General features: G+C 34.9%; 1 long non-coding RNA gene across 1 annotated transcript in view; it reads left to right on the forward strand.

Moving 5' to 3' along the window:
- Positions 1–12,661, forward strand: part of LOC141495230 (uncharacterized) — a 699,421-nt gene that overhangs the window by 311,229 nt on the left and 375,531 nt on the right. Inside the window, exon 2 of the long non-coding RNA XR_012470694.1 lies at positions 4,467–4,538. This is a non-coding gene — a long non-coding RNA (uncharacterized LOC141495230). The remainder of the gene's footprint in view (positions 1–4,466; positions 4,539–12,661) is intronic.

The raw sequence follows: 12,661 nt of genomic DNA on the forward strand, positions 1-12,661 counted from the left end.
TTTACAAATACAAAAAATTGAAAAAGAGAAAGCGAAAGAAAGAGAAAATGGCTTGCTCATGATAATACTAATAGCATTACAGCAAAATTAACTACAGGTAGAAAAAGCAATAGTAAGTTTTCCATTGTCTTCCATTCTGGTTCTGTCCATTAGAGATGTTCAAACTAAGGCAAAGAGATGATTATTTGTTAATCAAACAATTGATATCAATTATACCTATGAAATCATATAAAACATATCTCCCTGTTAGTCATATTTCAAATAAAAACAGAGAAAATTATACTTCAGTTTGCATTCAGAGTTCAGGCATTATCTCTCTGAAGGTGAATAGGATTTTTCATCGTGAAAACTTTGAATTGTCCTGAATCATTGTATTGATTAGAGTAGAAAAATCATTCGCAGTTGATCATCCTTGCAGTCTTATCGTGGACTTCTAGTATTTCTCACTTCATTCTGAATATGTTCATATGGTTCTCACCATGTTTTTCATTTCCTTTTTTTGTTGTTGTTTTTCTGAATTTACCTCTCTCATAATTACAGTGCGCTCCATCAAGGTAATCAGTCATAGTGGGCATCCCCTTAATTTCTAATTCTGCGTCACCATGGAGGGAACTGTTATAGATATTTTTGTACATATAGATTCTTTTCCAACTAAATGTATTCGTATTCAATTCTCAAAGTTATAATTTTTTTTAAAAAATCTATTAATTTAATAGAATATATGCTCCTTGAGGGTAGGAACTATTTCTTTTTTGTACTTCCATCAGCTAATGTAGTGTTGGTACACAAAAGTTTTTTAACACCTGCTTGTTAAATATTTTTAAAATGGGCATGTTTTTGCATTAATTTCTCAAATGAATTTGTATTTAATACCATATGCATTTAAAGAAAGAAGTTGGTATAAAACTATATAGTAGTCTGACTTTTTCTGTGCCTAAAATCTTTTCTCTTAGACTAGAGGATAGTCAACAAAGCGAAAGTTGCTGTCAGGAAATTTTGTAGAACAAGTAGTTGAGATAAAACCTAGATGGAAGTTATTATCTGGGTTAATTCATGCTAGATGAATGTGTAGTGTTATGTGATAGAAAAATACTAGATGTGAATTCAAAAGAAATCTGGTTTCAAGTTCCATTTCTAGCACCTTCTAGCTATATAACCAGAAGCAAATCAATTAAAGTCTATGAGATCTGTTCATGTTCTGAAAATGAGGTAATGCCTTATGTCTTACCTTCCAGGAGTGTTGTGAGGTTCAGATGAGATAATGTTTGAAAATGCCCTTTTTCAAACGTTTTAGCAATATATCAATGCTTTCATTATCCTCAGTATGATCCTTTAACTGATAGGTCTCTAGGGGAGAAATTCAGGAGCACATAAGTACCAGACTGATTTTTCTTCTGACTGTGATGTTCTCCTACTCAGTAAATTTTGGTGTCTCCCTTTTGTTTTTAGAATAAAGTCTAAACTCCTCTTTGGTTTTTAAAAAACCTTTTATAATTTATATGTGACCTATTTTATACATTATTCCCCATTTTGTAATCCAGTCTGACCAAACTAGTTTTTTCTATACTATAAGTCCTATAGATAACAGTGAGTACATATTATCTTCTGAATGCTTAGAATTTTTGTGATGGTTATGACGATTTCTCCTTTGGTCAGTATCAATACAGCACTTAGTGGACATGGGAGAAAATTTCTACTGTTTGGAGATGAGCATTTCTACACTTAGCTAGACTTGTCATCAAACAACAGATTTATAGTCTGCCTCCAGAATTATGTAGGAGACCTTTCCCGGCTAAGTAAGTTCATAGAAACCATAGTTTTCTTTTCTAAAACTTTTAACTGGTTTAACTTTCAACAGCTAAAAGTCACTTCAATTCTCTGAGGTGCCATCAGAGATGAGGAGCACCCTGGTGGGAGATATTTGAAATAAATGTTTAAAATTATTAAAAGTAAAATTTGTTATTTCATCTCCTACTTCCAAGCCTTTGTATTAGAAGTTACCTATTCCAGGAATACCTTCCTACCTTATTGCTACACCGTAAAATCTCCTTCTTCCCTCAAGACTTAGCAAAATACCACCTTCTATATGAAATCTTCCTTTATCTCCTTTCTATCTCTTTCAATCACCAACTAACATATCTTCCTTCTCTATCCTATGTTTTAGCTTTAATTCTCTGTATATATTTATACGTACATATATACATATGCATATATATATAAATATACATACACACGTACATACATACATATTGCATGCCAGTTAGAATGGATGTTTCTCAAGAGCAGGGATTTTATTTTTTATTTTTGTATCCCAATATCTCCCAAGCATAGTGCTTGGCACATTTAATACCTTCTTCTTGAATGCTTATTGATTGATTATTTTCCTCAAAATTTTTATATTACATGTGTGAGAAAGGGTACCCTTTCCTGATTTTATTACCAATAAGCCATTGAAAGAGGAAATATAGGCATTAAAGTCTCTACCATATACATTTTCAAGATCTTAGTTTATTGGGTGAGAATTCCTGTCATAGTAGAATTATAGTAGCTTTCCTAGAAATGTTCCCTGAGAGAGATAACAGCCTCCTTGGGGCCAACTACCAGTATTGTTGCTCTTCAATTTGATCTAAAAAATGAAAAATTGACAAATATACATAATTTACCTTGGATCATATTTCTTTTATTGCTATTGTATTTCTTGCTCCCCCAATGACTGTCCCCTCCCCCTTTTAATTCCAGCCATCATCATGTGAGGGTATGACTGAGCATAGCAATCTATAAAAACTGAAAATGAATGTAAAAACAGACCCATAGGAAAACACAGATTGATGTGAATAAGTTGCAACATATTATCAAGAGGAACTATGAAGAAGGGTAAACCATGTCATAAGGAAAATATTGAATAGGAAGAAAAAATAGACTGGTCACATGGCAGAGTAAGGGATGATGACAAGTGTATAACCATATATCGTAGCCAAATAATGCATAAGAAAGTAAGGAATTCCTCTAGAATATGGGAAGGGCCCCTGGAAGTTATGGGAGAACATGGACAAGAGTCACACAGGATAGGCAGCTTGACTGGGCTGTAATTTGTGATATCGGGGGGATATACAAATAGGATGAAATCAGATCCTTTAGGATGATGAGCAGTCATTGAAAAATTAATAACTTTAAAGGTCCCAGTTATATTATATATATATATATATATATATATATATATATATATATATATATATATCCAAATAAAGGGTGGTGAAAATTCATATGACATGGTAGCTGAATGGTAGCTGAAAAGCTCATGGCATCTTAGCCTAGATTTCTAAAGACAGAATATCAGGAAAGAGGGAGGTTGATAGTCCTGCTTCTCTTCCTTGATCAGATTTCCAAATGGGAAATTATACTGTCATTGGAGATTGGCTAAAGGGGTCTCAGACCTTTAGAATGTCATTGACAAACTGGAGAGCATCTAAAAAGGAGTTAATAAAAATGATCAAAGTATTCAAAAGCATCATTATACTTAAAAAGTGCATAAGCAAGGATTATTTAACTCAGAGAAGAGGGAATGTGATAACTGATTTCATATATTTGAAGGGTTGTCACATAGAAAAGATTAGATATGATTTCTTTGGTAGAACTAGAAGTGGTGGGAGGAAATTATAGAAAAGCAGATTTTAGCTTCATGGCAAGAAAATATTCTTTTTTTAGGTTCCATTAATGAGAGCTATATAAAAAAGGATTGGTTTCCTTCAAAAAATACTGTGAGCCAGGATATGTGATCTTCAAATCAATTTCAGAATGAAGAATTTCTTTTCAGATACTGGATTGAATGACGCCTGAAGTCCCTTCTGAATCTCAAATTTTGTGACTTAGAGATTATAGAATTCAGTACTCATAGAATTGGGAGGAGAATTAGGAACAATGTAGACCAGCCTCCCTCTCTGCTGAAAAATCCTTATTTTGTCAAAGTCTGACTCCTTACAACTCCTACTCATCTGTTCCTGCTTGGGTTGTTAGGGGTTCTCCTGAATAAGTCTAGTTTTTTTGTTTATGAGAGGTCCAAAAATTTGAAGTTAGAAAGTATTCCCATCCCCAATTTAAACATAATTGTATTATTTTCCAACTAAAACATCTCAAGCTCTTTTCATATATATATATATATCTCCTATCTATCGATGCCAGGCCTTCTTAGATCATAGTTATTTACTTTTGGCTGCTTTCCATTCTGTCATTATGTCTTTTTAATACTTCCTGAAAAAGCCTGAACTCTCTATAGGATGTGTCCAATGGATAGTATTATTGGACTGTTAAGATCCATGGCAAAACTAATGTTGGTTTCGTAAATTTTCCTTGTGTCCATAAGATAGAAAGCAGAATTCAGACTCTTAAGCTTTAAAAATTGACTAGATTTTTAAATAGAGTTTTAAAAGTTTCTTAATTCTGAAGATGTCTTTTTGCTTCTCTCCTAGGAAACTGCACAGAAAACTCATGCAAGTGATACTTACAGTACTTACAGTTTTCTTGACCGAAGCCAGCATTCAGTAAGTGCTTTTTAAAATATGTGCATGTCTATTCATACATACATACAAATATATGTATATACATTTATATATAAAATATTAATGATTTAAAACTGCACTAATGTTTTAGGACACCCTATAATTCTCTGTATACACAAACATATATACACTATTTTGATGTTCACTTGTATGAAAAGTGATTTTCTTTAGTAAGGAAGTTCCTGGGAAAGCTGAAGTCCACATGTCTTTTTGTCTGGTACTGTAGCCTTAGTTGCAGAGAAGAGACAGAAGGAGCTATACTTGCTATAAATGATCCCTAATAAGAGGTGGTGCTATATAAGACTCTTTCTTTAATGAAATAGCCTTTCCATTACTGGTCATAGGTTAAAATAAAATACATCCTCTCTACTATTTTCATTCCCTATGCTTTGATAATGCCACCCTAGGCTATATTGCCTTCCCATTTAGATGACCCCACAAAGTATGAAGAAATGCCATTGGATGTAGATTAGTTATCAATACCACATGATTTTCCCCCAGTTATGGAGGAACAATTCATTTTGTTCTTTTTAAGATTATAGATGTGACTCCTGCATAGAGATATTGTAGAAAGGAATTCTATCACTTAACATGTGGAAAGCATATTTTCAACATCTCATTTTTGTATGTGTTTAGCTCCTAAGCACTTTCTACCTTTCTCATTGCCACCTACACTGGTGCTTTTTTTTCAGAGAAGAAAGCAAGAATTTTTTGTTGTTTTGTCTTTTCAAATTCTTCCATCAGTTGCTGGTATACGAGGGTTATTTTTTATTTATGGGACCTTCCTGCATATTCAGGTATAATGATGGTTGATTTTTATGTCATACTTTATATACATTACCCCCTTATGTCTTTTTTTAGGTTTTTGCAAGGCAAACGGGGTTAAGTGACATGCCCAAGGCCACACAGCTAGGTAATTATTAAGTGTCTGAGGCTGGATTTGAACTCAGGTCCTTCTGACTCCAGGGCCAGTGCTCTATCCACTGCATCACTAGCTGCCTACCCCTTTAAGTCTTACAAAAAGCCTACCTATTAGTTAGATATCAGAATGAGGAAACTGAGGTTCATTAATTTTCCCAAGGTCACAGACAAAAATAAGAGTCAAAGAGAAGATTGTAATGCAGTTCTGTGACTCAGAATTGACTTTGAATACTAGGAACTGGACCCACCTAAGAAATCAATTATATGAAAGCAAGAGAAAAGAGACAGCCTCCTTTCTCACCTAGCTTTCCCAAGGTACTTGAAGTAAATCTGAAATGATTTTACTATAAAGACAAATATTTTAGAAGGATTGGTGTGGATGTTTTACAATATCACCTTAGTATTTGTTCTGGAACTATTAACCTTAGCACATTTTTGAAACTGAAGTCTAGTTTGATATCTTAGATATCATTCCACATCATAACAGAGTTCATCTAAAAGTGAAGCTGTGGGAATTTCTAACACGATCAATTCTGATAAAAAAAGAATTTTTCCCCCTCCATAGTGGGGCCCGACTCTTATTATTGCCTGATAATTTGCATATATGAATTGAGAGAAGGATAAAAAAAGAGAAAACATTGTATATTTGCTCTTAGATCCATCAGTATGACTGAGTGCAACCCTGATCATCCAAAGCTTGTATCACATAGGAGATTAGGGACATTGCTTTTGTTCCTCTTAATAAAGGGAATTTGATGTCTAATTCCCTATGTACCACATCAATCCTTAAAGCCTTTGAAGTCATGTTCCAGCATTCCTTGAAAGCAGCTCAACTCTGAGACTGGAAAGGAGGGGACTGTTTGTCATGAGACCTGCCTGGATTAGTTTGGTGGTATTGAAGATGTGGGTCCTTTTAGCATTCTCTGTACCAACTGGGGGTCTCTTTCCTAAAGCTGTTGCATGATGATAAAGAAAGAGAACAGGAGGAAAGAAAGTATTGTGACTGGTTTTCCTGTTTATTGGTTGCTACACTTATTTATTTATTTTTTTCTGCCACCCTTCCTGATGTAATACAAATTCCTGCGCCTCCTAAGAAAAACCTAGTTGCAATCTTGGATTGAGTTTGAAGTTTCTAACCTAGGGGAGTCCTTGGTCCCTGAGATAATTAGTGAAACATTGTAAGAGAGCTCATGTTAATTTGTCTATGGATATGATATTTCCGTATCTACAACTGCAGTATAAGGAAGAAAATATTAATTTGCTCCCACAGACAAGTGCGTGGATTTCTGGTAGCATTTTTTTTTAAAAGAAAGGAAAGAAAAACTCTCATTTGGAAGTGTTCGGGCTGCCGCCAAATCTCTGTGTGCATAATTGGTGTCATTATTTTCCCTTGTGATCATAACCTAACTGGAACAATGAATATCAATCAACTTCCAGGGCCAAGGGGTCATTTTTTCCCCCAGAACAAAGACTGAAGTCCAGGGTGTCGCTTGGTAACCAGGCAGGCAGATGAGCTGGCTCCTAAGTAGCCCATATGGCCGGGCGCTGTGCCCTCTTCACCCATGACATGATATACTCATGTAGAACACCACTGATTATGAAGTAGTTTGTCCTTTCCCCGTATTTAAAATGAAATCTTGTAAGAGCAATAAAATTTCATTTGGAAACTGGTTGTATCCTGGGACCATTACTACATTGAGATTTTCAAACCATAAAAAAATGGTAGTGCCTTAGTCTGAGATGAAGGCTTGATGCCTCCTTCAGTAAGGGTTGATTCATTTCCATTCCATACCCCTTGCTCTTTAGGCATCTTCCTATTTCCTTTGTCAGGGTAGATCATTTACATGGTTCTTGGCTTGCTGCTGACAAAAAAGGATTGAGTTGGAGGCACAGACAATGGGTTCAGGCAAAATCAAATTTGATACATCAGTGGGACATACAGCTCTAATACTTTTCTTCTCTGGATTTTTTAATATACTAATTTGTTTTTTGTTAATAGCCATTTATTTTTCTCTTTTTTCAACTCCTTACCCTGGGGGGGAAGGAAAAAGGCGAACAGAAAAGTTGAACTGTTGTGATAAATATGCATAGACAAGCAAAATCAGTTCTTATGTTGACTGTGTTCAAAAATGTATGTCTCATTCTACAAATTTAGTTTATTGCTTTTGTGTCAGGAGCTGGGTAGCATTCTTCATTGCTATTTCACTGGTGATGGTTGGTCATTATATTGAGAAGAGTTCCTAAGTCTGTCAAAGTTGTTAATCCTAATGGTATTTTTATACAATTTTTAATTTTAATTTTAATTTTTATTATTTTAATTTTTTATTTTATTTTTTTGCAAGGCAGTGGGGTTAAGTGGTTTGTCCAAGGCCACACAGCTAGGTAATTATTAAGTGTCTGAGGCTGGATTTGAACTCAGGTACTACTGACTCCATAGCCAGTGCTCTATCCACTGTGCCACCTAACCACCCCACAATTCTTAATTTTTAAAAGGAAGCTGCAGGAAGTTTAGAGCAGTAAAATCATTTCTTGAGATTGTTCTTCTGGAGATGTATACACTGCCATTCTACTATAGGAATTATCAGATTAAGAAGTGAATCATTGGGGAAAAAACCACTGTAATAATTGGTACTTACCTAGTATTCTAGTATTAAGTACACATACATTATTTTATTTGAACTTTATTCACTATTAGGGAATGTTTTGTTGCTGTTCAGTCATGTTGGACTTTTTTTTTATGACCCCATGGACCATTGCATGCCAGACCCTATTATCCTCTACTATCTCTCAAAGTCTGTTGAAGTTCATGTTCATTGTTTCCATGGCTATCTATACACTTCATTTTCTGCCATTATTTTTTCCTTTTACCTACAATTCTTCATATCAGGGTCTTTTACAAATTAAGTAATCCAGAATTAATGAAAACTTTTCACACATAAGAATGCTGCAAATCATAAGAGTTTAAATGATTTGTGTTTATTTTCACATAAGTAGAAAAGGTCAGGGAAGAGATTTGAACATGGGTCTTCCTCCTACTGTGCTCCACCCCTTGTAATACATTAACTGTCTAAAGGAGAATCTCCTTATGCTTTCCTTCAAATCCACTATCACAACTGTGGGTATTCATCCAAAGTTTTCTTGTCATACATAATTTATCTCTTTCTCATTTGCTCAAAAATTATCTCTAGGTTAATGAACTCACACTTGTTACCTAAATTCTAGTTCTCTGTCTTTATCATCCTACAGGAGATCTTTCCTTACATATCTTACCATGACTTCAAATTGAAAATGGCCAACATTAATTAACTTTCCCTGATAACTTTCCTGTCAGAAAATGTAGCTAGGTGATATATTGTGTGTTATATTTGAAGTCAGAACAAACAAGTTTAAATTTTGCCTTGGATACTTATTAGCTATGTGACCCTGGGAAAGTCATTGTCTTTCTCAGACTCACCTATTTTTCCAGGCTGGTAAGGATCAGACAAGATAACACATGCCATTTTTTTTGCAAATATTAAAGCATATATATGGGTTAAGTGCATAATATTAAAAAATCTGAAAATATTAAACCATATATATATACTTATTTATGTATATACAGAATTGCTGTCATTATCATCATCATCATCATCATCATCATCATCATCATCATTATCATGATTCATACCTTCATACCACTGTCCTCTTAGCTCTCCACCTTTGGAAGTTCAGAACTAACTTTTTCTTCATCTTCATCTCTTAAGTTCAGTCAGTCCTTAAGTTCTATCCCTTTTTTCTTTGCAATATATCTCACATCTTACTTTCTTTGTCCACTGCTGCCATTCTCTTCTCCTTTCTGGTTTCCTATGCCTCTAGGAATGTCTCCAAGCCTATGTACTACAGCAGAGTAATTTTTCTAAATAGGGTCTGGGTGGCATTGATCCAGATTACATGAAGATACAGCTAGTAATGACACAGCCCTTAGTGGAATAATGCGGGATGACTTGTGCAAATGAACAAAAGTGGGAGGTATGGTGTTGTATCCAAGGAATTGCTAGTGGTGCTAGACTACAACCTATATCATGATGAGAACTAATATGGAACCAGACTAGAAAGGGGTGAGAGCCTGATTGTGGGAGCCCTTTAGTGTCAGGCTAAGGATTTTATAAGGTTTTCCTGTAGGTAAAAATTCTTGAAAATTTTTGAGGAAGGGAGAGACATGTTTAGGTCTATTAAGCCTTAGGAAGATTATTTTTAGCAGGAGACAAGGTGTTCAAATATTGAGAATAATCCATAGCTTAATTAGCTAATTGGGTCAAAATTGTTAAGGAAGGAAGGTGAGGACATGAGCTTGAAAGGTTAAGTCCTTGCTCCAGACACATAGTTTGCAGGAGAGATTTTTGCATTTGAAAAAAAATAGATTGATCTGAAAACCATCAGTTTCTTTTCTGGTTACTCAAAATAGGTTGCAGATTTGTTTTCTTGTTTTCTTTTTTTCAGTTTTTATGCCAAATATCCAATGCTACACAAGTGGATGGTTTAAGGAAAGACATTACTCAGTTAAATAATGAGGCAATATTTTTCTCAGTTACTTCACTCAGAATAGGGACAAGAACTGTTTGTAAGTTTGCTAAATATCATGGATTCCAAGTTCCTTTCAGGCATTTATGTGTCTCTACAATGATTGTTAGAAAACCACAAGGACCAAACAATCCTGGTAGGTAGTAATGAGACAAAATAATAGCTAACTTTCTTTGGTAAGACTCAGGAGATATGAAGAGGTTTTTCTAACACTGAGCATTTATTCAACTAGAGACAAATTCTCTCCAAGTACAGATTTCTAGGCCATCTGTTAAATATATGGAAAGTGCCCTTAGAATTCAGGTAATCTAGGAGCTACAAAGCAGATTTTTTTTTCTTAAGTATTTACCAATCCTAAGCAATTTTGATGTACTAGGGAACTGACAAGTTATATTCTCTCCTAGGAGCATCTCTGAATATATTTGTGTTAGAAAAATTGTTTTATATCTTTGAATAATTTTTCTGTGTCTGTGAATTGGTTACATTATAGTTTTCTCAGGAATTTGGGAAGGGGGTTATATATTGTCACATTTGATAAGTATAGACTTTGCATATATATATATGTATATATATACATATATATGTATATGTGAGTCCATATATGTTTGCATATATGTATATATATCAGACCTATGTTTTCACCAATGCATAGAACTACTAGTGAGCAATAAAAATATTCAGCATCTAATTCCAAGTTGCTTTTACAAAGGTGGATTAATTTAGTCTCATAATCACCGAATTAAATTGTGAGCTCCTAATGCAAACAGATAATAAATTTCAGTTCAGGAAGCAGGGAGAGAGCCAAGTGTTTTCCCTGTATTTGGGTAAACCTTATTTCATCCAACATCCTGGACCAACATCCTTTCCAAAAAGGGAGCCCCAGGATGCTTCCCTGCACCCTTTCCTGAAGGTCATTGCCAACTCCAGAATCACCTTCCCTTCCAAGTGACAGCCATTTATGCTTCACAAAGGGAGACCTATTCTACTAAGTCCATAAACCTGTATCCTTTACAGGATCAATGTACATTTACAGCTGCTCATGTATTAATAACAGGGATGTCCGTGGCCATGACCTACCTGAATCATTACACACTAATCATATGAGGCAATTTGGAGCAGATTGATTAGTGAGTGGTGTCCTCTTCGGTGTCCAGGCAGGAGGACACACGGCTCCCTGCACCACCCCTGAGCAGATGGTGCAATAACGTGATCATAACTACGCAGTTGGCCCAGAGCTGGCTCAGTGAAGGGGATCTCAGAGTCTCGGCACGCTAGTCAGAGCTAACTAGCAAAGGGGGTGACCTTGCTCTTTTCAAGGATGAAATATTTTAACCCCTGTTGTAGAATCTTGTTGCTTAAATTCCTCTGTCTTGGATATTCTTGCTGCCTGTTATACAGTGGTTACCCTTCCTTTGTAAAGAAATGAGGCAGAGGGTAGATGGGTGGATAGTTGTCTTCTGGTTCCAACAAAGATGCATTCACTTGATGGGGGGCAACCACAAAATTTCCCCCACTTCCTAAAAGTTAATTAGTCCTAGGTAGTGAAAACCTAACAAATTTCAATCATAAGTTGTATATTTAATATATTACTTCAAAGTTAAAACTGTGGCCAAACAGACATGTAGAAATTTTTGGTAAAGCTCAGGTGAGTTGCTGACTTTTCCCTACCCTTTTGACTCTTCACCTCAGTAATCCACCTCTTATGCATCTTTATGTTCCTAATAGCATCTAGTACAAATGATTTACATACTATAGGTACTCGATAATAATTTTTAATAACATTTTTCTTCTCTTTCATGTAAAAGCAGTTTTTAACAGTTTTTATTTTGTTTCAAATTCTCCCTTTCCCTTCCTCCCTTTCCTTCTCCCCTCCTTGAGATGGTAAACAATCAGATATAGTTTATAAATATTCACTCATGTAAAACATATTTCAATATTAGTCATTTTGTGGAAGAAAAACTGAATAAAAAAATAAAAGAAAGTAAAAAATAGTATGCTTCAATCTGCATTCAGATTCCATCAGTACTGTTTCTGAAGGAAAATAACAGTTTTCATCTTGAGTCCTTTGGGATCATCGTGGATGATTGTATTGATCAGAATAGCTAAGTCATTTGCTATTGTTCATCATACTGATGTTACTGGTACAATTTTCTTCACTCTACATCAGTTCATCTAAGTGTTTTCAGTTTTTTTCTGCTATCATGCTACTCATCTTTTCTTATAGCATAAGATAAATTTCATCACAGTAATGTTGCAACTTTTAAAATCATTCCTCATTTGATGGGCATCTCCTCAGTTTCCAATTCTTTGTCACCACAGAAAGAATTGCTGTTCTTTCCTTTGTCCTTTTGTCCTTTTTTAAAAATCTCAGTAATTATTTGTGAATAATCCATATGCAAACACACATATACATGTATGTTTATACATATATATGTGAAATAACTAATTGATTCTCATAAAGATTATGGTAGCAGCATATTCCCCCCCAAATATCTACTCCTCTATCAAGTATCTGTCTATCTCTATCACTTATACCGTGTTCTTCGTTTGTTCCAGGTGTCATATTTTCCTTCATTATCCTTGCCTCCCCTCTCCCTAGTAAAATGTAAGCTGCTTGAAGGAAA

Source organism: Macrotis lagotis, chromosome 8, assembly GCF_037893015.1.
Source record: "Macrotis lagotis isolate mMagLag1 chromosome 8, bilby.v1.9.chrom.fasta, whole genome shotgun sequence".
Classification (NCBI taxonomy): Eukaryota; Metazoa; Chordata; class Mammalia; order Peramelemorphia; family Peramelidae; genus Macrotis; species Macrotis lagotis.